The sequence below is a fragment of the Canis lupus genome, chromosome 4 (genome assembly GCF_048164855.1).
Source record: "Canis lupus baileyi chromosome 4, mCanLup2.hap1, whole genome shotgun sequence".
Lineage (NCBI taxonomy): Eukaryota > Metazoa > Chordata > Mammalia > Carnivora > Canidae > Canis > Canis lupus.
Window position 1 is genome coordinate 37,997,894 of NC_132841.1, and position 26,121 is coordinate 38,024,014.

The window sequence follows — 26,121 nt, forward strand, 5'->3', positions numbered from 1 at the left end:
GTGCTCATCAAAAGAGTTCAGATTGCATAAAGATTATTCTAATGAAGCCAGTTCAAGCCTCAGTCAGAATAGTCTACAGAAATCATGGCATATGCAATTGAGGCATTTAGCAGAGGGTGGCTTTGAGGAAGAGAACTTGGGTTCTAGGCTTGATCTTACCTGTCACTAACTTTGTGACGTGGGACAAGCCGCGTGAGGCCAAATTTACTCGTCTGTAAAGTGAGAACAAAGTAGAATCTATATTTTAGGATTATTGACAGGATTAAATGGTCACATGCCAGTGAAGTGCTTGCACATTGCACATAAGAAGCTCGGCGAGGGATCCCTGGGTGGCGCAGCGGTTTGGCGCCTGCCTTTGGCCCAGGGCGCGATCCTGGAGACCCAGGATCGAATCCCACATCGGGCTCCCGGTGCATGGAGCCTGCTTCTCCCTCTGCCTGTGTCTCTGCCTCTCTCTCTCTCTCTGTGACTATCATAAATAAATAAAAGTTAAAAAAAAAAATTAAAAAAAAAAATAAAAAGAAGCTCGGCGAATGTTGGCTGCTAGTATCAGTGTTGTTGTTTTATATAGTAATTCAGTTTGCTCCTTCAAGATGTTGCTGAGGAGATGCACTAGGAGATAAGGTGCTTAGAGGGAACTAATGGAGAGCTTGCAGTTGCACGTAGAATCCTTCAAACCAGAGCTTTGGAGAGTGATCCTCTTCTGATGTGGAAGAACATTGTCAGCATGTCTCCAACCCTCGTAAAGAGAAGTCCAGAGAAGTGAGGCAACTGTCTAAGGTCTCAGAATGTAGATTCAAACCAAAACCCCCTTGACTCTTAAGATTTGGCACAATGCAAGTCATGAATGTGCTTGGTCGCTTTCCCTGGGTTCAGAAATCATACCTCCTCCCCTCTCCATTGTGTGGGCCCGCAAGGATAGAGAAAATCCACAGATAATCCCTAAACCTCATTTGAGGCTAATCATCACATCCATTTATCTCCCTACCAAGCTGCTTATCGCAGCGGTGGACAAGAGGTCCAGCTGATCAGGGTCAGTAGCTTCTCTGGGTGCTGCCTGATTGGGGGTAGAAAATGTTCTAACGATTGGGTGGGAAGCAGGGTCCTACAGAGCAAACAGCAGATGACCAGACACTGACTCTCTATCTAGAGGTGATATCCAGGGGCGGAGGACAATACCCATAGCTCTCTGGGGTACTGAGAAACAAGTACTTGGTGAGCATTTCTACAGTCTCAGAGGCCAGACAGGAAGGGCTCTCTGGGACTCAGTTTCCCTATCTGCAACAATGGAGATAAAGACATCTGTGTTGCAGTGGTACCGTGAACACTCAGGCAGCAGGGTGTTCAAACGGGTTATTTGTATCTCAATGTCAGCTAAGGCCACAGAAGCCAGAAACAAAATATAGGTGCCAGGTACCCTTAGGTAAAGTGAGGCTGTTTTCTGAAACCCGTGAAGGACATACTTATCAATTTTGAAGTAAGCTTGACCAGCCCTGAGAGCATAAAAAGTTGACATTAAGGAGAGAGGGTTTCTTTGAAGTTACTGGTGTTCTGGATATCAACCCCAGCCTCCCACTGTCGTGGAGGAGGAGGAGGAACACCTTAAGAATGAGAAGGGCTCTGAGGACATTCCCCTGGAAAACCTCATCTGAGTCTTCTGACATTGGGAGGCACCTAGGCTGATGTCACCCATGCCTGGAAAACTCTAAAGGCAAAAGAATATGGCTGGTTGGTTGTGTTGATAGCATTCATTATTTCACAAATATTGATTGAACGAACACCTGCTACATGCCAAGAACAGTTCCAGATACTTAGAATTCATCAATGAACAAAACCAGATAAGATCCCTGAATTTGAGGTGCTTACCCCCTTTTGGAAAGGGAAACACACAATACAATATAAATGTGTAAGACATTTGTTGTGATAATTATTATGGAAACAGTTGAAACAGAGACGGGACTGGTAAGTGCTGGGGATGTTAATACTGTTTCTGAAGGGTCAGAGATAGACCTCACGATAAGGGGATGTTTAAGAGAAAGTTGAAGGAAGCTGAGTGAATGAGGGGAAAGTGGTGGTAGGGGAGGCCAGAGAAACAGGTAGGGGAGCTTGACTGCTATGGTGAGGACTTTGGGCTTTAGTAGATATCTAATAAACATTGGTTGAAGAGAGTCCAAGAGGAAAGGACTTGGAATCCAATGGAGCTGGCTTGGATACAACTGGGGAATCTGCCCAATGGGAAACAATAGTGCTGTCACAGAGCCTTAGATCAGGCTGTGTCATCCCCTGGTCTCAAAGATGGTAGAATTCAGGATTTCCAGAACTATGAACATCATAAAATAGGCTGTCCTGGTGGGCCAATTTGTGTACGGAGTCAGGGATCAAGAACTGGGGCTCAGACCATGTTTTACCGTTTGGGGGCAGCTTTGAATGTGTTTTTCTAGAAGTCAGTGGCATTGTCATGAAGAAATATAGGATTTAGGAGTTTGAGTCATATCTCTGCTACTGACCAGTTAGTTATGTGTTCTTGGCCTGAATCTCAGTTTGCTTATCTGGACATCAGGGTTACTAGTATTTAGCTTTCAGAGAAAATGTGAGGCTCCAAGGAGGTAATGGATGGAAAGGAACTTGGCAAATTGTGAAAAGGTGTGCAGACACATATATTTTTTTAAAGATTTTCTTTATTTATTCATGAGACACAGAGAGACAGAGACACAGGCAGAGGGAGAAGCAGGCCCCATGCAAGGAGCCTGACATGGGACTCGATCCCGAGTCCCCAGGATCATGCCCTGGACTGAAGACTGCGCTAAACTGCTGAGCCACGCGGGCTGCCCCAGACACATATTGTTATTGCCATCTTGGGGGCAGTTAAGTACCTTAACATGCCTGCCATCATGGAAGGATGTGGGACTTGTGGTCTGGAGTTAATTTTCAGCCTTCCAACATCCATGTCTGCCTTCCTAAGAGTCGCTTGCATTTCTTATCCATGTGGCTTAGTTGGCATTAACTCCAACCCAACTATCTTAAACCAGACAGTGTCTCTCACCAGTCTGCCCACAGAGATTACATGAGGATCAGCCAATGACATAATCCAAGTCAACAAATTATTAGGGCCAATTAGACTCAATTATTTTATTTTTTTAAAGATTTTATTTATTTATTTGAGAGAGAGTGAGAGGGAGCATAAGCAGGGGGAGTGGCAGGCAGGAGAGAAGAAGCAGTCTCCCCGCAGAGCAGTGACCCCACTCAGGACTCGATCACAGGACCCTGGGATCATGACCTGAGCTGAAAGCAGACACCCAACTGACTAAGCCACCCAGGCGCCCCAATTCCTGGAATATTTTAAAGCAAGTCCCAAATATCTTCACATTTGACTTATTAATATGTCTTGACCAATAAAGACTTTTTCTTCCTTTTATTTTTTTTAAAGATTTTATTTATTCATGAGAGAGAGAGAGAGAGAGAGAGAAACAGAAAGAGAGAGGCAGAGACACAGGCAGAGGAAGAAGCAGGTTCCATGCAAGGAGTCCAACGTGGGACTCGATCCCGGGACTCCAGGATCATACCCTGGGCCAAAGGCAGGCACTAAACCACTGAACCACCCAGGGATCCCTTTTTCTTCCTTTTAAATATAACCATAATGCCATTATCACAACTGATTGAATAATAATAATTTTATAAAGTTTCTTTTTTTGACAATAGCAGACTGAAACATTGGCTAGGGATTCCAAATAAAACAGTGGTAGTTAGGAAGCCCACAAAGAAATGCTAATGTAGTGTTGGTTGTTCTTAGATGCTACCATTACAAATTATATTGTAAGAGTATTAATTCACATGAGGAAAAGTTCAAAGTGAGTGTGTATAGTCAACATTTTGTTAAGTATAAGCTATGTGTATATCTAAGACAAATGTCACATTGTATGTCAACTATACTTAAATTTAAAAAGCATAAATTATATATGACATTTTTTATGTATAAACATACATACATATAACCAATCTTTCTTTCTTTTTATTTTATTTATTATTTTTTAAAAGATCTATTTATTTATTCATGAGAGACACAGACTGAGAAAGAGAGAAGCAGAGACATAGGCAGAGGGAGAAGCAGGCTCCTTGCAGGGAGCCGGATGTGGGACTTGATTCCGGATCACGGGATCATGACCTGAGCCTAAGGCAAGCACCCAACCACTGAGCCACCCAGGCGTCCCAACCAATCTTTCTCTATATCTAGCGCATATAGGTATAAACATATAGATTCTTTTTAAAAGGTTTAAAAAACAGGGATCCCTGGTGGCTCAGTGGTTTAGTGCCTGCCTTTGGCTCAGGGTGTGATCCTGGAGTCCTGGGATTGAGTCCTACATCAGGCTTCCTGCGAGGATCCTGCTTCTCCCTCTGTCTGTGTCTCTGCCTCTCTCTCTCTCTCTCTGTCTCTCATGAATAAATAAATAAAATCTTTAAAAAAAAGGTTGAAAAAACATACTAATATACCAGGATTGTCTGAAATGTGGGACAAAGTTTATATTTTGCTTTTTATCCCTTTATGCTTTTCAGGGTATGTGTGCGTGTATGCTGGAGGCTGGGGTTGAGGGGCAGAGAGTGCTGGGGGAAGGATCATGGCCTCTCTGATAAGACTGAATTAAGATAATGACAGCAACTCATTTCTGAGACTTGTAATGAGCTGTTGGCGAGTGGCTTTCTGTAAGCTTTGGAGAAACTGACAATGTCCTGAGACCAAGAGAGGGGCCAGATTTAGAATGAGGAGAGGTAGGCAGAAAGGAGAGATGGAATGGAATTGAATTCTTGCTGGCATCAGTTGAGTGTCTGGGCCAAACCTTACCTGAAGTGAGGCCTGCCTCTGCCCTTTTCAGTTATGTGAGGTATCATATTCCTTTTATTGCTTAAACTGATTTGAGTTGGCTGTTCTGATACTTTCAACATAAGGAATTCTAACTGTCATATAGTGGCTTCTGAGCCCCAAAGTTTGGATGAAAAAAAGGTTGGATTTGAAATTTCCTGATGTGAAGTCCCCTCTACAAGCTTCCTGCCCCAAGACGCAGCCCCAAAGCAGTGTGAGGCTTGTCAATCTCAGTTTTCTCTGAGAATGGATGGTTAACTGCTGCTTCTTTCTCTTGGTGATAAATGAGGCCAGTCTGGCAGAAATGTCAGCATTATGAGCTGGTGTCAATGACTGAATAGAATCGGTCTGGGTTATTTCCTGGAAGAGGCTGATATAATCCAAGTATACATCTGGAATGAAGAGGAGAGCCGAGAACAGCAAAGAGAAGAGGCTGAAGATGAAAAGCAAGGAGATGGAGATGCTGGAAAGGCACAGTGGGAGGTAGGATGAGGTAGTTCAGGTGTGGTGGGGCTATGGAAAGAGGGAGTAGCCCTTGAGACCCTTTCTCAGTGGGTGCAAGTAGAGGCTTGGAATTTACTGTAGGAGGGGCAGGAAGGTTGGGGAACATTTCTTTCTTCTGGTGCTAAGGAAAAAGCAAAAGGATACCACATGGACATGTGATGGTCCAGATATACAGAAGAAAATCTTAGATTCCTAAGAATAATTGGGGATCAGAAAAAAAATCCCACTCAATATGAATCACTTCAAGGAGGGACTATGATTCTGTCATAAATGCAAGTTTATAGCTTTGATTTGGACTTTGTCAAGAATTTTGAAATAAAATTGATGATAACCTATATTTAACAAAACATAGATCATAATTGAAACTATGTACTGATTTTAAGGACAAACAGGACTTGAATGAAGTATTTAATTTTTTTAGGGTATATTTTTTTCCAGTAAATTTGGACAGCTCATTACAACATTTGTTATTTTTCATTTGACTTTTGCAGCACATTTATCAAGAGGCTTCTTTTGAACAAATTTTCATGGATTAAAAAATTTTCCCCAAGGGTGTCTCTTAATACTTTGATATCAAAACTATTCTCTCTTGAAGTGCCTTTGCATCCATTTACATGGTGTTCTAGTTACTTTTGCTACATAATAAGCCACTCCAAAACTTAAGCTGGTTCAATCAGAATTAATCTGTTAGAATTACACTAGGAATTCTGGAGACAAAGAGCTATTCTCCCCTGCTGGCTATGAAGGTGGAAACATATAGCCAGGGAGCTACTTGAATCTATCTTGGGAACACTAGGGAAACAGCCTTGGGATGAGATCAACATTGAGAAGACAAAGTTAACAGGGGGAAGAAACCAGATCCTTGGAGATGTTACTGAGCTGCTAGATCTAGCTTTGTCTGAAGCCTGAACTATTTCTGGATTTTTTTTTTTTCTGTTCCCATCAGCCAATACATTTCTTTTGTTCTGAAAAGTCAATTTGAGTGAGGTTCTCTGTTATTTGCAACCAAAAGTTTGCTGATAATACTCATCCAATACAGATAGGAACTTAGGATATAGGGCCAAGGATAAATTCCAGACATGAAAACAGGTCCTAATGTCAGGGGCAGAAGTGTGGTACTCTGTGTGATGGGCTTTATAGAATGGATCTGGAGTTCTTTCAGACTTCCTGATTTTGTCCAGAATCAGAGAAGAACTGGGTTCAAAGAGTAATGGTCAGGGGCCTTGGCTATAAAGGATGAGGAGTGTAAAGGCTGGGGTCTGATGCTGGGTGACAGCAGAGACAATGCCTGAGGCAGGTCGATCTCAGGATGCAGAGAAAGGATGAGGTCAGGGGCTGGGCTGGACAATTTCCAGTGGGCAGGCAAAACAGTGGAGCCTCAGGCCCTCAGAGACCCCACCTGAGTGCCAAGAGTCCTCTTCTAGGCACAGAATGGTTATGGAAGACGGCACATGGGAGCAGTGACTCACAGGAACACAGAGGTGAGATTTATTCCTCACCTGTGAGGATGATGATGATGATGATGACAGTGGTGTTGATAATGCTTAGGATGTTGTTCTCACATGCCCCGTATCCATTCCCCTTTTTATCTGTAACAGCATCTGGATTTTCCTTTAGCTAATTCTTTCTTCACACTCAGTCCTTGTTATCTGGGTGGGGGTGAGCCAAACTGGAATCCAGGATTCTAAACACAGACACGTGGTCCAGCTTGGCCAGCAGAATAGGGTATCTCCCTGACCACAGTGAATGGTTGTGGGGTGGACATTTAACCTAAAAGGTGCCCAGGAGAGCCCACTTAGAGGCAGTCTTAGAGGTAGACCATTGGTAAAGAAGCACTCTCTTCTTGCTGAGGTAGAATGTAAGCCTAAGGCTGCTTCAAAGGAAGATTCACCTGAAAAGAAAGCAATTCTGGGGGACAGGAGAAGAGAGTGGGAGGGGGGCAGATTTCTTTCTTTCTTTCTTTCTTTTTAAATTTTTTATTTATTTATGATAGTCACAGAGAGAGAGAGAGAGAGAGGCAGAGACACAGGCAGAGGGAGAAGCAGGCTCCATGCACCGGGAGCCCGACGTGGGATTCGATCCCGGGTCTCCAGGATCACGCCCTGGGCCAAAGGCAGGCGCCAAACCACTGCGCCACCCAGGGATCCCTCTTTTTTTCTTTCTTTCTTTCAATTCTATTTATTCATGAGAGACACAGAGAGAGAGAGTCAGAGACACAGGCAGAGGGAGAAGCAGGCTCCATGCAGGGAGCCCGATGTGGGACTTGAACCCACGACCGTGGGTTCACGACCCGAGCTGAAGGCAGATACTCAACCACTGAGCCACCCAGGCGTCCCAGAGGGGTATATTTCTGATGATGTTTGAACACCTGGTTTCTGAAGTTAGATTCACTTGTAGCTTTTTCAGCCACACTTCGAACCAATAAACACCCTCTTATTTTTCCCCTTAAGCTGGGGTTCAATGAATGTCGTTTTCAATCAAAAAGGTCCTGATCATCTATCTCCTACACAGTTCTTACAATAAACCCTTGAGGTAGGCCAATTCATGATTGCCCTTGTACAGATAAGTAAACTGAGGTTCAGAGTGAAAGTGGCTGCTGCAACCCACACAGCTGGCAGAGGGCCAACCTCGCTGGAAATCAAGCCTTTCTCTGGTTCCGGGTTCAGTGAGTTGCACATTCTATGCCCTGGATGAATTCCACATTTCTTGCCAGCTCTCAGATTCTCTCTGTCCTCCTTGCCCTGGAGTTGGACAGGTGCCGGGTCGGGGGGCAGCAGGTAGAGGACCAGCTGCTGCCTGGGTCAGGAGCCCAGCATGTTCTCAAGGACACAGATGGGCTGGCAGCCTTGTGCCTGGGCAGGGAGCCTGAGGCGGGGGTGGACACTGGTTCCTGGAGAAAAGCTCATTCAAGACTCACTGATGCCCGGTACTGGGCTCTAAGCCCCCAGGGCGCAGGTTTGGCGCGACTTTTCTCTCTGTGCCCAGTGCCCAGCGTGGAATGTCTGTTTAACTCAGCTCTTCAGAGCGTTCCTACGCAACTGGGGGGAATCCCCCCTTTGGTGATCATGACCAGCTGCTTGGGGATGGTGGGGGAGAGGCATGGCAAACTCTGGAAGCTCCTAAATGCCCAGCACTTATCACAGGCCTGTGCACCCAGGAGAGCCCGGGAAAAGTCTTGTCGAAGGAAGATCAAGAAATATCTGTCTCTCAAATCCCTTGGAGTCATCAGACCTTCTGCTCTAGAATTGTAATTCTTTGATTTCTGTAGGACTAATAAAATAATATGTGGTATTGTGTAAATTACACATAAGATACCATGGCTAGGTCTGGCTAGCAGCATTTACTGAACACCTGCTATGTGTCAGGCACTAGCCTGCTGCTTCCCTGCACTGTCTGGTTGGATTCCCAGCAGTATGAAGAACGTGTTTTTATTTATTTCCACTTCACAGATAAAGAAACAGAGGCTCGTAGATGTTAAATCTCACATCCAAAGCCACCCAGAACTCATACCAGCAGAGTTAGGAATTTCTGCCCAGATCGGGGTGATCTCAAAGCCGTGGTTTTTTTCCACTCCACCTGTGGTGCTGCCAGTTATTGACCTGAGTAAGAGCAATCAGACATCCTCGAGGCAGGAGATGCTTTTCACCTGATTCCAGCAGCTAGAACAGCCCCATTTCCAAGATGCCATCCCCTCCATAAGTCTGAATGTCTCTGGTCTCCTGGAATCCTCCTTCTGGCTGCCTCTCAAACAACGTAAACTCAAATGGCCCACACTGAGGACTTCACCTGCCTGGCCCCACGCCTGCTCGCATGCCTGTCTTTCCTGGCTCACTGCGTGGGGCCAAGACACAAACCTAAGCATATCAGGGACCTCCTCTTCCTTGCTCCTCGTGTCCAACTCCACTGTGAGGTCTAGTTACCCATCCCATTCCCGCCGTGGCTCTCCATAATAGTGTAGGGCACATGATGTCTGGCCCAGGTACCTGACTGCAGCAGTCTCCTCCGTGTCTCCCTGCACCCGTTCTCGATGTCATAGACTGTCCGAGTGACCTTTCCATTCAACCTCAACCACTCCTCCTTGCCTGTAGGATAAAGTCAGAATGCCTTTGCCCCATGTCCAAGATCTTCACAGATCTGGGCCCTCCTCTCTTGCTGTCCCTTCATGGTGTATGTTCTTACAACTTCCTGCCACCAGTACAAGATACAAAACTAGAGCTGAGAGTCCTGGAATCGAGAGAAGAGAGAGACAGGGCTGTGACAACGAGCTATCCCTTTCTGGCATGGCAACCCTGCCCACTAGTAAAAATAGTCTGTTCAGTGTCCTAGGGTCTTGTTAGCTGGTGCCTGCCTTCCTTCTGGGAGAACAAGAAGGGGGATGAGGAGCAGGCTAGAGTATGGACACCGTGGGAGGGGGCTCAGAAATAGAAAATTGTCTCTATGTGGACTCCACTTACCTGCCTGTCCCGATACATGACTCTTTTCCTTACTCCCTGATGCGGATAGCAGGCGGAAGACAAAGGCTGACAGGTTACTCTCCAGTCAAGGTGACACAAGTCTTTATGCCCTGCCACCTCTGTCGCAGTGTACAGCCATCAGTTATATTTGTTACCTTGCAAGAACTCATTTTTATGGAGGATTTCCAAAGCATTCAACTGAGCTTCCATCAGAACAACCTTCTCTTTTTCATGCTCATGTTTCATCAGTTCTCATTGTATTTAACTAAATAACGTGATTACAATAATGAGTTCAAGACACGTGACATATGAGAGAAGAAAGTTCTATTTCTCTGAGAACTGAGTCGAATGCTTTGAAGACACTCCATAAAGGTCAGTGGTAAAAAAAAATTCTGTCCAATTATGTGTGGATGAAAGATTTGTAAAGTATTAAGAAAATAAGCATAAAAATCCAGAAGGATTCTGCACTGAGGCTGCTTTTTCTTGTTCTGCTTTGAGGATGCCTGAAGTGTCAAGGTTAGATGTCTTATGGCTATGGTTTATGGAAAAAAAGAGAAAGCAGAATTCCATCCACAGATCCATTCTTAAAGCCCGTGGAGTCTTCACCTAAATAGTGTTCAGATACACGCACACTTATATGCTCTATGTTAGAATGTGATGTTTAGGCAGTGCTATGTTCTGATTATCTGTGTCCCCACCAAATTCGTATGTTGACATCCTAAAAGCCAATGTGCTGGTATTAGAAGATGCTGCCTTTGGGGGGAAGTTAAATCATGAGGGGTGCCCTCATGAAGGGGATTTATATTCTTAACAAGGGGACCCCAGAGAGCTCCTTTGCCCCTTCCACCACAGGAGGACACAGCAAGAAGGTGCTGGCTATGAATCAGGAAGTAGGCCCTCACCAGGACGTGACATTGCTGCCACCCTGATCTTGGACTTTCCAGCTTCCAGAACTGGAAGAAATAAACTTTTGTTCTTTGTAAGCTACCCAGTCTGTGGTATTTTGTTATAGCAGCCTGGATGGGCCAAGACAGGCCGTATATATTTTATTACTGAAATAACTTCTTACTTTAACTGACTTTTTTAAAAAAAAGATTTTATTTATTTATTTGAGAGAGAGCATGAGCACAAGTTGGGGAAGAGGGTGAAGGGCAGAGGGAGAAGGAGAAGCAGACGTCCCACTGAGCTGGGAACTTGAAGTGGAACTTGATCCCAGGACCCTGGATCATGACCTGAGCTGAAGGCAGACGCTTAACCAACTGAGCCACTCACTTGTTCCCTTTTAAAATTAACCAGTCAGCCCCAACAGTATGTACTTTATTCAATAATAATCACCATACAAGGTGCAGAGTAGGGCAACAGTTTTGTTCAGGGAGCCTGGGAGTGGGGAGACCAGGTTATGCCTACAGACACAGATCAGATATGCAGAGACAGAGAGGGAAACAGAAGCATATATACATAATCACCATCCTTCCATATTTAGCTCAGGAGGATTCTCTCTGCAATTTTTCCTGGCCCTCCCCCAGGCGAAGTCATTCACTCTGGCATTTGTGTGTGTTCTTTTATTTCACTTTTCACATTGCGTGGTTCCTCCTCCTCCTCCTCCTCCTCCTCCTTCTTTTTCTTCAAGTTTTGGACTCTCCCAACAGAGGTAAACTTGATGAAGTGGAAGGAGCCCAAGTTTTGAGACCAGACAGCCTTGGGTTTGACTATCCTATTTTGACTGTGTGGCCTTGGACAATACTCAGGACCTCTCTGAATCTGAGCTAAGACCTTCCACAGGAGCACATATAAAATGCCTAACCAATAAGTCGCAGCTGTTGTAATTCTTATTTATTATGAGACATCCTATTATTTTGTACATTTGTGTTGTTGCCTCATTTTCCTCTGGAGATCCCCCAGGGCAGGACCTCATCTTATTCAACTTTGTATCCTCCGTGCCCCTGGATCAGAGTAAGAATACATTAAGAGTCTGTAGAATTAAATCATCTTGTACTTCTTTGATGTTAGTACTTTTTGGATCAGGGTCAGAGGCCTTGAGGCTGCTTCCTTGAAAGTGTCAGGAGTGATGAGGGGAAGGAGAGAGCAAGAGTCAGAGCTGGAAGAAGGATGGGGGTGAGCAAGAGACAAAGGCAGGAGCTGGTGCCAGTGGGCTGGGCCTGTCTCACCCCCTTGTGGCATTATTAGCTCTGGTGTCAGGTGCCTGGGAGGCTGGGGCAGGCTGATGGAGACGAAGCTGCTCCGTCAGCCAGAATGTCAGGGGCCGTCAGTCACTGAGGTCTCTCTGGCTGGGAGCGGAGCCGGTGCCAGGATCCCCACAGGAGGCAGTGACAAATGCACTGATGGGGCAGGGAAGGAATGGTGGCATTTCTGAGCACTTGCTGTGTGTTTGGCTCGGTGCTGGGCACTTTCACACCCATCCTCATTTCCTGCTCACGATGACCCCAAGCTGTAAGGCAGTAATTGTACTGCCAAGTTCCATATGAGAAATTGAAGCCCAGAGAGGCTAAATTCCAGCCAAGGTCACACAGCTAGGAAGAGGGTTTGAAACCAGAGCAGCCTGAAGCTTTTGCACGAGATGTCCTCCAGTTCCTTCTGTTTGGGCAGAGCTACCACGACCATAGAGTCCTGTTGAATGAATCACCTTAGGACTTTGGAAAGGAAAGAGCCCTAACTTATGGAGTCAGAAGCCCAGCTCTGAGGTCCCAGCCCTGCCATTGCCTGGCTGTGTGACCTTGGTCAAGTCCTTTTACCTCCTTGAGCCTCACTTCCATCATCTCAAACGAGGCAATGATACATACCCAGACTACCAAGCAGGCAAATATTAATAATGACAGCTAGGGAGCACTTGTCCTGTGTCAGGGATAATACGGTGAATGTTTTATTCCATTTAAACTCACACACACCTAACGGTAGGGGCTATGATTAGCCCTCCTCTGAAAGTTGTGGAAATGAGGCTTTAAGATGTTCTATAACTTTCTCCTCAGTAGCAGGTAGTCACAGTTGGAGCTGAGCTGTGCTGCCAAAACTCCATTTCTGAGTCTGGATGTCACCCTACCGGATAATGTGTGTAGAAGGGCTTTTCAGAATGTAAAGGAAGAACAGAAATCGATTGCTTAGTAGGACTCTAAGGTGCCAGATTTTCCATGGTAGCTTCATATACATCATTCCGTATACTCCCCAGCTGCCCTGGGAACCAGAGCCCAGCATCCTGCAGCCCAGAGAGGCTAGTTACCTGTCCAAGGTCACCCAACCAGAACTCGCAGAGCCAGGATGTAAACCAGGCATGCTTGACCCCAAAACTCTAGCGATGATGCTAACTATTGATAATGATGGCAAATGGGCTGGTCCTGGGGTACCTGGAATCCAGAAGGAGGGCCCAGAAGGAAGCAGGAGTCGCCTGGGCACTGGGATGAGTTGACGTCCTCAGCGGCACTCCCGAGCTCCCGCCTGGATGCCCCTGTAGATGCTGTTGCTGTTTTCCTTTCTGTATTTTCATGAATGTTTCAGCTCGGCTTTTCTGTCCCGAGGCGTTTTAATCATCAAGGGCCCTGTTCCAAACTGCTGTGCATAAATAACGGAAGGGAAGGAACGAAATAACGAAATAACGCCTACAGCTTCCACAACAAAGCCAGAGTCTGGGGCAGTGTGGTGAGGGACGGGGGATGAGGGACAGAGGACAGGGGACACGGGAGGCAGGGGCTGGGAAGATGCAGAGATTTCCCAGGGTTTGAGCCCAGCCCTGCTTCTGTCCTGCTGCGTAACCTCCGGAAGACCTCTTAAGTACCCTGTGCTCTAATTTCCTAATCTGCCAGAGGAGGAGAAAAGCCATGTGACAGTCCTCACAGAGATGACCAAAGCCAGTGCTGGGGAAAATGTGAGAAGGTGAGACAGGCAGGTGGAGGGAATACCCTGAGGACTGGTGACTACCTGCAGCTTGGCTGCAGGACATCACAGTTGCTCCTCTCCAGACCCCAGCACCAAAGCACTAGCAGTCCATCTCCTGAGGCTCAGAGGGGACACGGCCCGGGAACATCCCAGAACTGGGATTGTGAACCACACCTCCTGTCTCTAAAACCCACACTCTTTTCCATGTGGGGGAAATCCACAGAATGCAGGTACCGAAGCTATTGTTCAGGAGCCCACTCTTCTCCCAAGGAGGAGATTTTTCTGTTGAGCAGAAATCCACAGACCTGCAAAGCTCCTGTGGGCTCAGGAGATGAGCGAGGGTTTGAGGGAGGAGGCTGGTGCCTCCCTGGCCCCACACATGTAAAGCAGGCATCCTCAGAGACACTCAGGGTGGATGGGGTGGTGGGTGGCCTTGGAGGGAAGTGTGCAGAAGCTAGGCCCACTGGGAAAAGAGCAAGGACCACCAAGGACCTGGGGGTGGGAGGGGGTGTGGGATAGGAGAGCATCCCTACTGGCAGTGTGGACCTTGGGGTCCTGGAGTCATCCTCTACACCTCTATGTTATCAGGATGGAAGGCTCTAGAGGTTGGTAGCCTTGGGCTTGAATCCTGGCCTGTCCCCTAACCCTTCTGAGCCTCTCTTGCCTCATAATGACGTTCCTGCCTCCTGGATTGGTTATGGAAGTTGGGTGAATATGCAACTGAAGGTCTTGGACAAGCAGACAGCACTCAAGCAATTTCAGCTGTTGTTAATCTTTGCAAATCAGAGTCTGTACATCTATCCATCATCTACCATCCACTTGTTCATCCATCTGTCCATCTACCATCTGTTCTTCCATCTATCTGTTCTTTATTCATTCATCCACTTACTCTGTGAACTTTTACTCAGCCCTACCTGTGCTCTAGGTCCCATCAGTGCTGACCACTGGAGGTTCTGAGATGAAAAACAAAACCAAACAAAATAAAAACACACAGCTTTAGTGCCCAAGGACCTCATATTTGAGTGGCGGGGACAGATCTGTGTATCAGATCAGGACACTGTCTGGAACCACTCAGGAAGGACAGCTGAGGAGGGCTTGGCTAATGCAGCATTTACAAGGTGGGGACTAGGTCAAGATGCTGACAAGAGGTGGCATAGCAGCAGGGAGCTCTTACTACCTGTGGGGACAAAGGACAAGCAGTTACGGGAGCACTGCCAGAGCTGTGGTTGAGGAAAGAGGCTGCCCACAGAAGCTGTGGCCTTAGGAAGAGGAAGTGAGGCACTGCCTAAGGGGAACCCAGCAGGGCAGAAGCCAGGACTGGACACTCAGCTCTCTTTCCTCCCTGCTCCACCCTTTGCTGGCGCCTGACCTGTGCTGAGCCAACCAGATGCAGAGGGCTAAGGAGTGCAGCTGAGAGCAGGGGAAGGGGGGGTGGTGAGGAGCGGTGCTCAGTGTGGACTATGCACCCTGTCCTGTAGACAGGCGAATATGGTGTACGCATTCTGCATGGAGGGACCGTTCTGTGGGATTACAGCAGAGGGCCGTTTAAATGCTGGTGGGAGGTGGTGAGGGCTTCCTGGAGGATGAGACACTGGTGTCCTAGGCAGAGGAGAAGCAGACAGTGTTCCTGACAGAGCTGCTTGAGCACCACGGTTTGGGAGTGAAGTGTGGAGAATGGAGGCGATGGCGGAGTGTCAGTGTGGGCATATGGGTACAAGAGGAAGGAGAAAAACAGAGGCCCACTGAGCGGGGAGGGGACTTGCTGGTGGTCTCAGGGCAGACAGGCGATAGGGAAAGGGCTGGGATTAGATCCTAGTCCCCGGGGCCAGCCAGGGCTCCTCCCCATTCCAGGACTGAATTTCCCAGCTAGAGCAATTTTTGAAAAATTAATTTTTAATGACACAAGTAAGCCCTGAATATATTCTCCTTGTCAAAAATGAAAGCGCTACGAATCCATCACTCCCACTGTACAGCCCATCCCATGGCCACAGTTTGGTGAATTACTTCTAGTCCTTTGTCTCGCGGTTCATGGCTGGGAGTGAGTTTGCCTTCTGGGGATGTTTGGCAATGACTGGAGATATCTTTGATGGTCACAACCAACCAGGAGTTGGCGCTACTGGCATCCAGTGGGTAGAGGCCAGGGATGCTGCTGACCATCCTACCCTGCACAGGACAGCCCCCTCCCCTACCCCACAGCAGAGTTATCTAGGCCAAAATGTTAACAGTGCAGAAATTGAGACATTTTGGTAGAGACTAACAGTTTTTAACCCTTTTTCCCCACCAATATTGCCTTCCTAAAGTATTTTCCAGATAATTTTTTCCTAAACCCACCCCCTCTGAAGTATTTTAATTCTACAGATATAATTTTTATTTGTTTATGCACTCTGTGTATATCTGTACTTTACACACAAGACAGGCAAGACTTCGTAAGCCTCAAAGAATCAATTTTCGACCACTTGGAGGCCATATCACTACCATGTGGATGCGGGATGTGGGCCCTTACCCAGGAACCACACTGTGTGTGTGCATTTTATTTCATTTCTTTAAATGATTGTATTTATTTATTCATGAGAGACACAGATAGAGAGAGGCAGAGACACTGGCAGAGGGAGAAGCAGGCTCCTTGGGGGGAGCCTGACATGGGACTCCAACCCCAGACCCAAGATCACACCCTGAGCTCAACCACTGAGCCACCCAGGCATCCCAGTGTGTGTGCATTTTAACATTAATTAGGTACCACATTGTATAAAGCGTACTCCAACATTGCCCTACAAGTCCAAGGTGGTTTTCCCCTTTTTTTCTTTTGGTTCTGCACACTACTCCATTTTATGGAGCTGACATAATCAGTCATTCCCCTACTCAAGAATATGTAGGCTGTTTCCAAGTTTTCCCCTGAATATGAGCAATGCTGTGAACAACTATATTATTCTTTAAATTAAACTATTTTCAGATAATTATAGATTAGCATGCACTTGTAAGAAACAATACAGAGAGATATCATGCATCCTTTACCCAGTTCCCCCAATGGTAACATCTTGCAAAATCATGGCACGGTATCAAAACCAGGATGTTGACATTGATACAGTTAAGATACAGGACATTCCATCAGCAGCAGGTCCTTCACGTCTTTGGATGGCTATACTCTCGTCCTTGCTACCCCCACCCTACCTTAGCCCTTGGCAATCAAGAAACTATTTCCTGTTTATAACATTTCTCATTCCAAAGATATGTTACACATGGGAGCATACACCATGAAGTCTTTTGGGACTGACTTTTTGCACCCTGCAAAATTTTCTGGAGATTCATCAGGGTATCCATAGGTGGTTCCTTCTTATTGCTGATGGTTTGGAAGGAATGCGTGGACCCCAGTCTGTTTAACCAATTGTCTATGGAAGGGTATCTGGGTTGTTTTCAAGTTTTGAGTCTTATGAACAAAGCTGCTATAAACATTCATGTAAGTTCTGAGAGGTTTTTTGGTTAGGTTTACTGAGGTTAAATTTACATATTATAAGAATTCTCTTTTTAGATGTACAGTTGATGAACTTTGACAAATGCATACAATCATGTAACCATCACTACCACAATCAATATATAAAACAGTTTCATCATTCCCCCCAAATTCCCTTTTTTTAGTTAACCCCATTCCCAGCAACCACTGATCCATTTTCTAGCTATATAATTTTGCCTTTGCCTTTTTCAGAAAGTCATATAAGTGGAACCATAGAGTATGCAACCTTTCGAGTTTGGCTTTTTTCATGTAGCATAATGAATTTGAGATGTTCTGAGAACACACACACACATACACACACATGAATGTACATATATCATATACTAGTGTATATGAATATATATACACACACACTAGTATATATATATAGTATATGAGATACCAGTCCTTTGTTGGATACGTGGTTTGTAATATTTACTCCTAGTCTGTACTTGTCTTTTCATCCTATTAACAGGGTCTTTCATGGAGAAAAAGTTTTTACTTTTCAATGAGGTCCAGTTTATCCAATTTCCCTTTTATGGGTTGGACTTTGGCATTAAGTCTAAAAACGCTTGGCTAGCTCTAGCCCGGGAGATTTTCTTCTTTGTTTTTTTCCAAACTGTTACAGTTTTACATTTTATATTTAAGTCCATGATCTATCTTCCTCTCTCCCTCCCTTTCACCTTCCTCTCTCTCTTTCTTTCTTTGCCTATGGATGTTCAATTACTTTAGCACCATGGGTTGAATGAAATCCATTAAATTGTTTTTGTTGTTTCTCAAAAATCAGTTGGGTGGATTTGTGTGGGTCTATTTCTGGGTCTTCTATTCTGCTCCACAGATCTATGTCTATCCCCCCATCAATCCCATACAGTCTTGATTACTGTAGCTCTATAATAATTCTTGAAATCAGCCTTTTTCCAGGTGACCGGGAAGATGGCAGACATTCAGACCGAGCGTGCCTACCAAAAGCAGCCAACCATCTTTCAAAATAAGAGGAGGGTCCTGCTTGGAGAAACTGGCAAGGAGAAGCTCCCGCGGCTCTACAAAAACAGCGGTCTGGGCTTCAAGACGCCCAAGGAGGCCATTGAGGGCACCTATATTGACAAGAAATGCCCCTCTGCTGGCAATGTCTCCATCCAAGGGCGGATTTTGTCTGGTGTGGTCACCAAAATGAGGATGCAGAAGACTATTGTCATCCGCCGAGACTACCTCCACTACATCTGAAAGTACAACCACTTTGAGAAACGCCACAAGAATATGTCGGTGCACTTGTATCCTTGCATCAGGGATGTCCAGATCGGCGACATTGTCACAGTGGGTGAGTGCTGGCCCTTGAGCAAGACTGTGAGTTTCAACGTGCTCAAAGTCACAAAAGCTGCTGGCACGAAGAAGCAGTTCCAGAAGTTCTGAGACAAGACTTCTGTCTACACCCCTGAAGAAAATAAAACTATTTTCCCAGTCAAAAAAAAAAAAATAATTCTTGAAATCAGGTAGACTAATTCCTCTCCTCCTCCTCCTCCTCCTCCTTTCTCTTCCTTTCCTTCTTCCTCTTCCCCTTCCCTCCTCCTCTTCCTTCTTCTTTTCATAAAATTCCATCATCTATTCTAGTTCTTTTGCCCTTCCATATATAATTTAGAATAATCTTGTCTATATTTACAAAAAGCATTGCTTGGATTTTGGTAGTAATTGTGTTAAATTTATATATTAATTTGGGGACAAACTGACCTCTTTACTATGCTGAGTCTTCTAATCCATGAAGAGAGCATGTCTCCATTTATTTAGATCGTTTTGATTTCTATCATCAGTGTTTTGTAGTTTTCAGGATTTAAATCCCATATATGTTTTATTAAATTTATACCTACGTATTTCTCTTTTTTAGGTGGTTTTAAATACTATTGTATTTTCAATTTTATCAACCATGTGTGCATTGCTAGTATACAGAAATACAATTAAATTTTGCATGTTTATGTTTATCTTGTGTCCTACGATCTTGCTGAATTCATGTATTAGATCTAGGGTTTTTGTTTTGTTTTTGTAGGTTATTTGGAATTTTTACATATGCAATCATATCATCTACAAATGCTGACAGTGTTATTTATTCCTTTCTGGTCTGTATGCCTTTTATTTCCTTTATTTATTTGTTTTTCTTTATTGCACTGGCTAGAACTTCCAGCCCTATGTTGAATAAGAGTGATGAAATCCGATATCCTTGCTATTTTCCTGATCTTAGCAGAAAAACATTCAATGGCCTTTTACCATTAATTATACTGTTATCTGTAGATTGTGTGTTGATGCTTTTATCAAGTTGAGGATATTCCTCATTTCTATCTTTCTGAGAGTTCTGACCATGAATGGCTGTTGAATTTTGTCAAATGTCTCCTTCTTCTTCTTCTTCTTCTTCTTCTTCTTCTTCTTCTTCTTCTTCTTCTTCTTCTTCTTCTTCTTCTTCTTCTTCTTCTTCTTTTTCTTTGGCACTGATTGATAAATCACTTGATTTTTCTTCTTTAGTCTATTCATATGATGGGTTTCATCGACTGATTTTTCAAATGTTAGACTAGTGTGGTCATGGCATTTAATTGCTTGCATATATTGCAGATTCTTTTTTTCAAAGATTTTATTTATTTATTCATGAGAGACACGGAGAGACACACAGAGAGAGGCAGAGACACAGGCAGAGGGAGAAGCAGGCTTCCTGCTGGGAGCCCGATGCAGGACTTAATCCCAGGACTCTGGGATCACACCCTGAGCCAAAGGCAGGTGGCTCAAACACTGAGCCACCCAGGCTTCCCTATATTGCAGATTCTATATGCTAATATTTTATTAAAGTTTTTTGTGTTTATATTCATAAGAGATACTGGTCTGTACTTTTTTGTTTTTGTTTTGTACTGTCTGGTTTTGGTATCATGAGAATACTGACTTTGTAAAATAAATTGCAAAGTCTTTCCTCCTTTTCTACTTTCTGGAAGACATTGTGTAGGATTGGTGTTTATTCTTTAAACATTTGGTAGATTTCTCCAGTGAAGCCATCTGGGCCTGGAGATTTATTTTTTGGAATTTTCAAAATTATGAATTAAATGTCTTTAGGATAGTTTTAGGGCTATTCAAATTACTTATTTCATATTTGGTGAGTTGGGAGGAGTTTGAGTTTTTTAAGGAGTTGATCCATTTTATCTAAGTTGTCAAATGTATATGTGTAGAATTGTCATAGTATTCTCTTATTATTCTTTTGATATCTGCAGGGTCTGGGATATCTCTGGTTTCCTTCCTGATAGTAGTAGTTTGTGTCTTCTTTGATTTTTCCTTTGTTAATCTTGCCAAAGTTTTGTCTATTTTGTTGATCTTTTCAAGGAACCTATTCTTTGTTTCACTGATTTTTGTTTATTGTTTCACTGTTTTCACTTTCATTGATTTCTGTTCTGATGCTTATTATTTCCTTTTACTTTCTTGCTTTGGGTTTATTTTACTCTCGTTTCTCTAGGTTCTTGAGGTAGGAGCTTTGATGATTGATTTAAGACTTTCCTTCTTTCCTAACATATGCATTTAGTGCTATAAATTCTCTTGGCACTTGGTTGTGCCCCCAAATTTGTTATGTTCTGTTTCCAACTTCACTCAGTTCAGTGCATTTTTTTGATAACCCTTAGACTGTCTCTTTGATTGACGGATTATTTAGAAGTGTGCTTCCTTAATTTCTAAATGGTTAGAGATTTTTCTGTTATCTGTTATTGATTTTTATGTTTATTCCATTATGTTTGGAAAGCATACTCTGTATGATTTCAAAGGTTTAATATCTGTTGGTTTTCCTTTTTTTTAATGGCCCAGGATATGGGCTACACTTGTAGATATGTTGTGAGCACTTGCATGTGAATTCTGCTGTCATTGAGTAGAGTGTTCTATAAATGTTGATTCGATCTTGTTTGTTGTTGGTGATATTCTTCAATGTCCTTGCTGCTTTTCTGTCTAGTTGTTCTATCACATATTGATACGGTATGGTAAAGTTTCCAAATATAATTGCAGATTTATTTTTTTCTCCCTTTAGTTCTTTTAGGTTTTGCTTTATGTGCCTTGCAATTGTGTTATTTGGTGCATATGCATTTAAAATTGCTGTCTCCTTGGTGGACTACTCTTTTACCATTATAGAATATCCTTCTCTGTCTCTGGTAATTTTCTCTGTTCCAAAGTTACTTTGTCTGGTATTACTACCACCACTCTTGTTTAACTTAGAAAACTTGAGAGAAGGAAAATAGATTGTATTTATGCACATTTTTGCTTACTCTGTTCTTCCTTCCTGATATGTCAAGATTTATCCTTTCCTATCTGTTTAGGGAACTACCTTTAGCCATTCTTTTAGGGTAGTTTTGCTTAAGGCAGTTTCCCTTAGTTTTTCTTTATCTGAGAATGTCTTGACTTCCCTTTCATTCCTGAAGAATATTTTTGATGTCTATGGTTTTTTTCTTTCAGCAGTATTGTGCTATGCTACTTCTTTCCAGAATTCATGGTTTCTGATGAGAACTATCCTGTCCTTAAACTGCTTTTCCTCTATAAGTAAAGTCATATCCCTGATTTCATTCCTGTGTCTTATTTGGGATTTGGTCAGCTTTTTGAAACTGTCAGTTTATGTGTCCTGCTAGGTTTGCAAAGTTTGTAGCCATTATTTTTTCTAGTGCTTTTTCAGCATTGCTCTCTTTTTTCTTCATCTTCTGGGACTCTGATGATATAAATATTCAATCTTTGTGCATTCAATCTTTGTGCATATGTCCCTGAGGTTCCATTAATTAATTTTCAATCTATTTTCTCTTTGTTGTTCAGGTTGGGTAATTTATATTCTGTTTTCAAACTCTCTGACTCTTCCCACTGTATTTTAAATTCTGTTGACCCATTCACTGAGTTTTAAAATTTCAGTTATTGAATTTTAGTTCTAAAATTTCAACTTGATTGTGTTTTTTTTTTTTTTGTACTTTTAATCTCTTTGCTAAGGCTTTCTCTTCATTTGCTCAACTTTCTATTTTTTTTTCCATTTTCTTCAAGCATGTTCATGATTGCTTGTTGAAGCATTTTTAGGATAGCTTCTTTAAAATCCTTGCCATATGATTTTAACATCTATGCTGTGTTAGTGTTGGCATCTGTTGATGCCTTTTCTCTTTCAATTTTAGATCTTCCTGGTTTTTGGTAATGACAAATAATTTGATTGAAACCTAGAAATTTTGGGTATCATGTTTTGAGACTCTGTGTCTTATTTAAGCCTTCTATTTTAGCTGACTTCTTCTGAAGATTCTCTGGCAAGGGAAGTGGGTATTGCCTTGTTATTGTCAGATAGGAGTAGAAGTTCAGAATCCCCATCCAGCTTCCTTTGATACCCAAGGTGGGAGGAGCTCCTCATTATTGCTAGGTGGGTATAGGATTTTTGGATCCCAGTGTGGTCTCCACTGACACCTCAGCTGAACCATGGGCAGATAGGGGGCTCATATCTGCTCCCTGCGTGGCCTTCTTTGACATCAAGTGAGGTTGATGGGGTGGAGGGTTGGACACCTTCTTCTAAACTGGTGAGGATGGAGCTCTGGGCTCCCCACATGGCCTTTGCTGGTGTGGGTGATGTAGGACTATAGTGTTTATGGAATCAACTAGTTATTATCTACAAGTTTTCTGTCTTCCTATGTTGCCTGTTTCCTGATCCTTTGGCTAGAAAAAGCGAGCTTTTGTTGGACCTTTTCTTTTCTTTTTTTTTTTTTTTTTGGTTAGTGGATTCTTTAGCTTCAAAAATCTGGGATATGTGAGGCTAAAAGAAAACCTGGGAACTCATCACTCTCTTATCCCTTGGGTTCTGAGGTCTCTTACCAGTCTGCCTTCTTCTCTCCACTTTTCAGAATCTTTTCATTATATATATATATATATATCACTGAAGGAAAAGGGGAAAAGTGCTTATACTCCATCTTCCTGGAGTTGCAAATCCTCTTTTCTTGATTTATTTAACATTCCTCCTTGTGTAGACCTGGAGATGAATTTCTAGGGTAGATACTGAACAGTGAAATTTCTCTGTCATAGACTATGTATCTGTTAAGTTTTAAATTACCCTCCAAAATGCTAATTTATATTCCCATTAGGAGGGTATGAGTGTGTCTTCCCCTGTACCTTTGAATATGTACCATTGTCAAATTTTAAAATTTTTACTAACTTTGAGAAAAAATAATCTTTCTTTGTTTAATGCTGTGACTTTTTTGATTACTAGTGAGGGCGAATATTCTTTCCATGGATTTACTGACTGATTATATGGATTTTACATTCTAATGAGGAGGAGAGGGAAAAAGCAAGCAAATTAGGTAATTTTAAAGAATGATAAGTATTACGAAGAAAATAAAACAAATAGTGGGTAAGAGTATAGGAGGATCAAAGGATTTGGGGTCATCAAAGGAAAAAATATAGCCATGAGAGGTAGTAACACATAAACTTTATTGAGTGGTGCCAGGGTTGTATAATGTGGGGGGGAGGACTTGTAGCAGGAGTCTGTCCAGAGGCTTATGGAAAGGGGGCCCCATCCAGAAGTGGGGGGGCCAGAGATGATGCTTATATGTCTAGGTGGTGTCACTCAGCAGCACAGAAGGGAGCCTTTGGGTCAGAACTCTGAAAAGCAGTAGTAGCTTGGGGTCTTTTAACCACAGGCTTTGTGTATCACCAATGGCCAGCAAATGTTGCATGTAGTTTTCTGGGGTGTGCAAAGCAGGCAGGCCCTAAGTGACTAAAAGTCTGCCTGTTTAGACTACTGTAAGATTTGAGTTTGACTCTGATAGGCTTTTGGGCTTACAAGTCTTAGCCTGCCACAAAGAAATTGACCTAGGGGCCGATATACAGGGGTATCTTTGGGTCATTTATATAACAAAGAATTATAGGGGGTGGGAAGAGGACTACTTCAGATGGAGAAGTCAGAGAGAGCTTCTCTGAAGAGGTGACATTTGAATCAACACCTGAGGAATGACAAGGGGGCAGCTGTGGGAAGGTACAAAGCCTTTAGAAGTAGGAAAACCTTAGCATGTGTGTTCAGGACCCAGAATGAGGCCAGAGGGGCTGGAGCCCAGTGAGCAGAGCTGGGACTGGATTGGTGGGATGTGATGGGGGCCAGCTGGGCCAGATGATGCTGCTAAGCCGAATGAGGAGTGGATTTCTATTCTAAACCCAGTTCAGAGCCATTGGAGGATTTTGATTAATATTTTAAATATTCTGGTTTATATTTGGAAATATGCATGTGGAGAGAGGAGGAATTGGGGGGGGCGCAGGGAAAGCAGGGAGACCAATGAGGAGGCTCTAGGGAAGAGAAGATGGTGCTCTGAACTGGGAAATCATGTGGAAGTGGAGGGAAGTGGGCAGGTGATGGGGGCGGGGTGGAGCCAGCAGCTTCGGTGATGGATGGGATTCGAGATGTAAGGAATGGAGACAATTAAGGATAGTCCAGGGGGGGTGGGGTTCCATTTCTTGGGTTGGAGTAGACCAGGAGAGGAGCGAGTTTGGAGGAAAATTGAGAATTGCCAGTGGGAATCTCATCCTCTCTGCATGGCAGGCCAGATGATCCTGAACTGGGTCGTCTGCTCTAGAGATGACCCACTCTTGTTTGTAGACTTAACGCTGGCCTCCTCACTATGTGCAGAAGACTCCAGGGGACTTTGGGTAGCCAACCAAGAAAATGAGAAACCTGACTTGAAACTGTCATTTAATCAGGAGCAAAACTAAATTCTTAATTAGCCTCTGCTGACTGCATATCAATCACAGTTCTATTTCAACCGCGTTTTCCTAAATGCAAGCTGGTGGCGGGTGGGCAGGATAGAGACGAGGGTAGGAAGTGGAAGTGCCATGTGCTGTGAGGGACATCCTCCTGTCTCGCTGTCCAGCGAGCCCATCACGTAGGTTCTGTCATCCGCACCTTACGAAGGGAGAAGCCAAGTCTGAGGAAATGAAATGATTTGTCCGGGGTCTCACAGCTTGTGAGCAGCAATGCCAGGACCAGGGTGTGGCTCTTTGGGCTCCAGAGCCTCCTGTGTTACCTTGCCATCCCCGTCATGGGGCCACCAGTATATATTTCTTCATTTTCTTTAAACTGATTTCAATTGAAATCCAGACCTGACAGACCAGAGCCTCCTCTCTGTATTTCAGGCAAAGGCTGCCCATTCTTAGGCCTTGCCGAAGTCTCTGGGAGGTCCCCTCCCATCCCTGGACATTGGCCGTGCCTCCTGGTCACCACAGAGGTAGTCTCAGCCCCGGCTCCAGCAGACCTGGCCATTTCCAGACTGCTCCTAGTTCTCCCAGCCCTTCCTTCACTGAAGACTTAAGCATCTTTGCCTTCCTAACCCTGCCTCAGTCTTCCTGCAAGTCAGGGAGCAGGAGGTTGCCACCTTGTTTGAGATGCAGGAAGAGAAAAAGCACAAGTGCAAAGCTCAAATAATCATCTGTGTCAATGACCCCGGAACACTTGTTTTCAGTCCTCTGGGGCTGAGACTGTCACAGGTGCTGGGTGTAGCCCATGAAGCATGTCAGAGCAGCTCACACTGATGGCAAGCCCGGGGGCTTGTTTTCCTGTTTAAGTTTTATTATGGGAATTTCAACCTTGTGCAGAATAGTGCTAGAAAAATAGCATAATAAGCCCTCATGTGTCGATCATCCCCGTTCCAACAGCTCCCAGCCAATTCTGTTTAATCCATACCTCCACCTACTCTTTCCTTCCATATTATCTTGAAGCAAATCCCAGGCATCGTATCACTTCCTCCATAAATATTTCAGTTTGTGTCTTTAAGAAGTAAGGAGGGACAGATTTTTGAATGGAGAAAATCTTCCCAACTGGAAACCTTTGCTTATTTGAGAGTGGGAAGCTGTGGCCCTACAACGTGGGTTGAGACCCCCAGCTCATCCTGGCCCTTCCACGATGCATGTCAATCAAGTCTTGCCCCTCACTG

General features: G+C 44.0%; 1 pseudogene; it reads left to right on the top strand.

The window, feature by feature from the left end:
- Nucleotides 1–18,661, top strand: part of LOC140632229 (small ribosomal subunit protein uS17-like) — a 75,974-nt pseudogene extending 57,313 nt beyond the window's left edge.
- The last annotated feature ends 7,460 nt before the right edge of the window (nucleotides 18,662–26,121 follow it).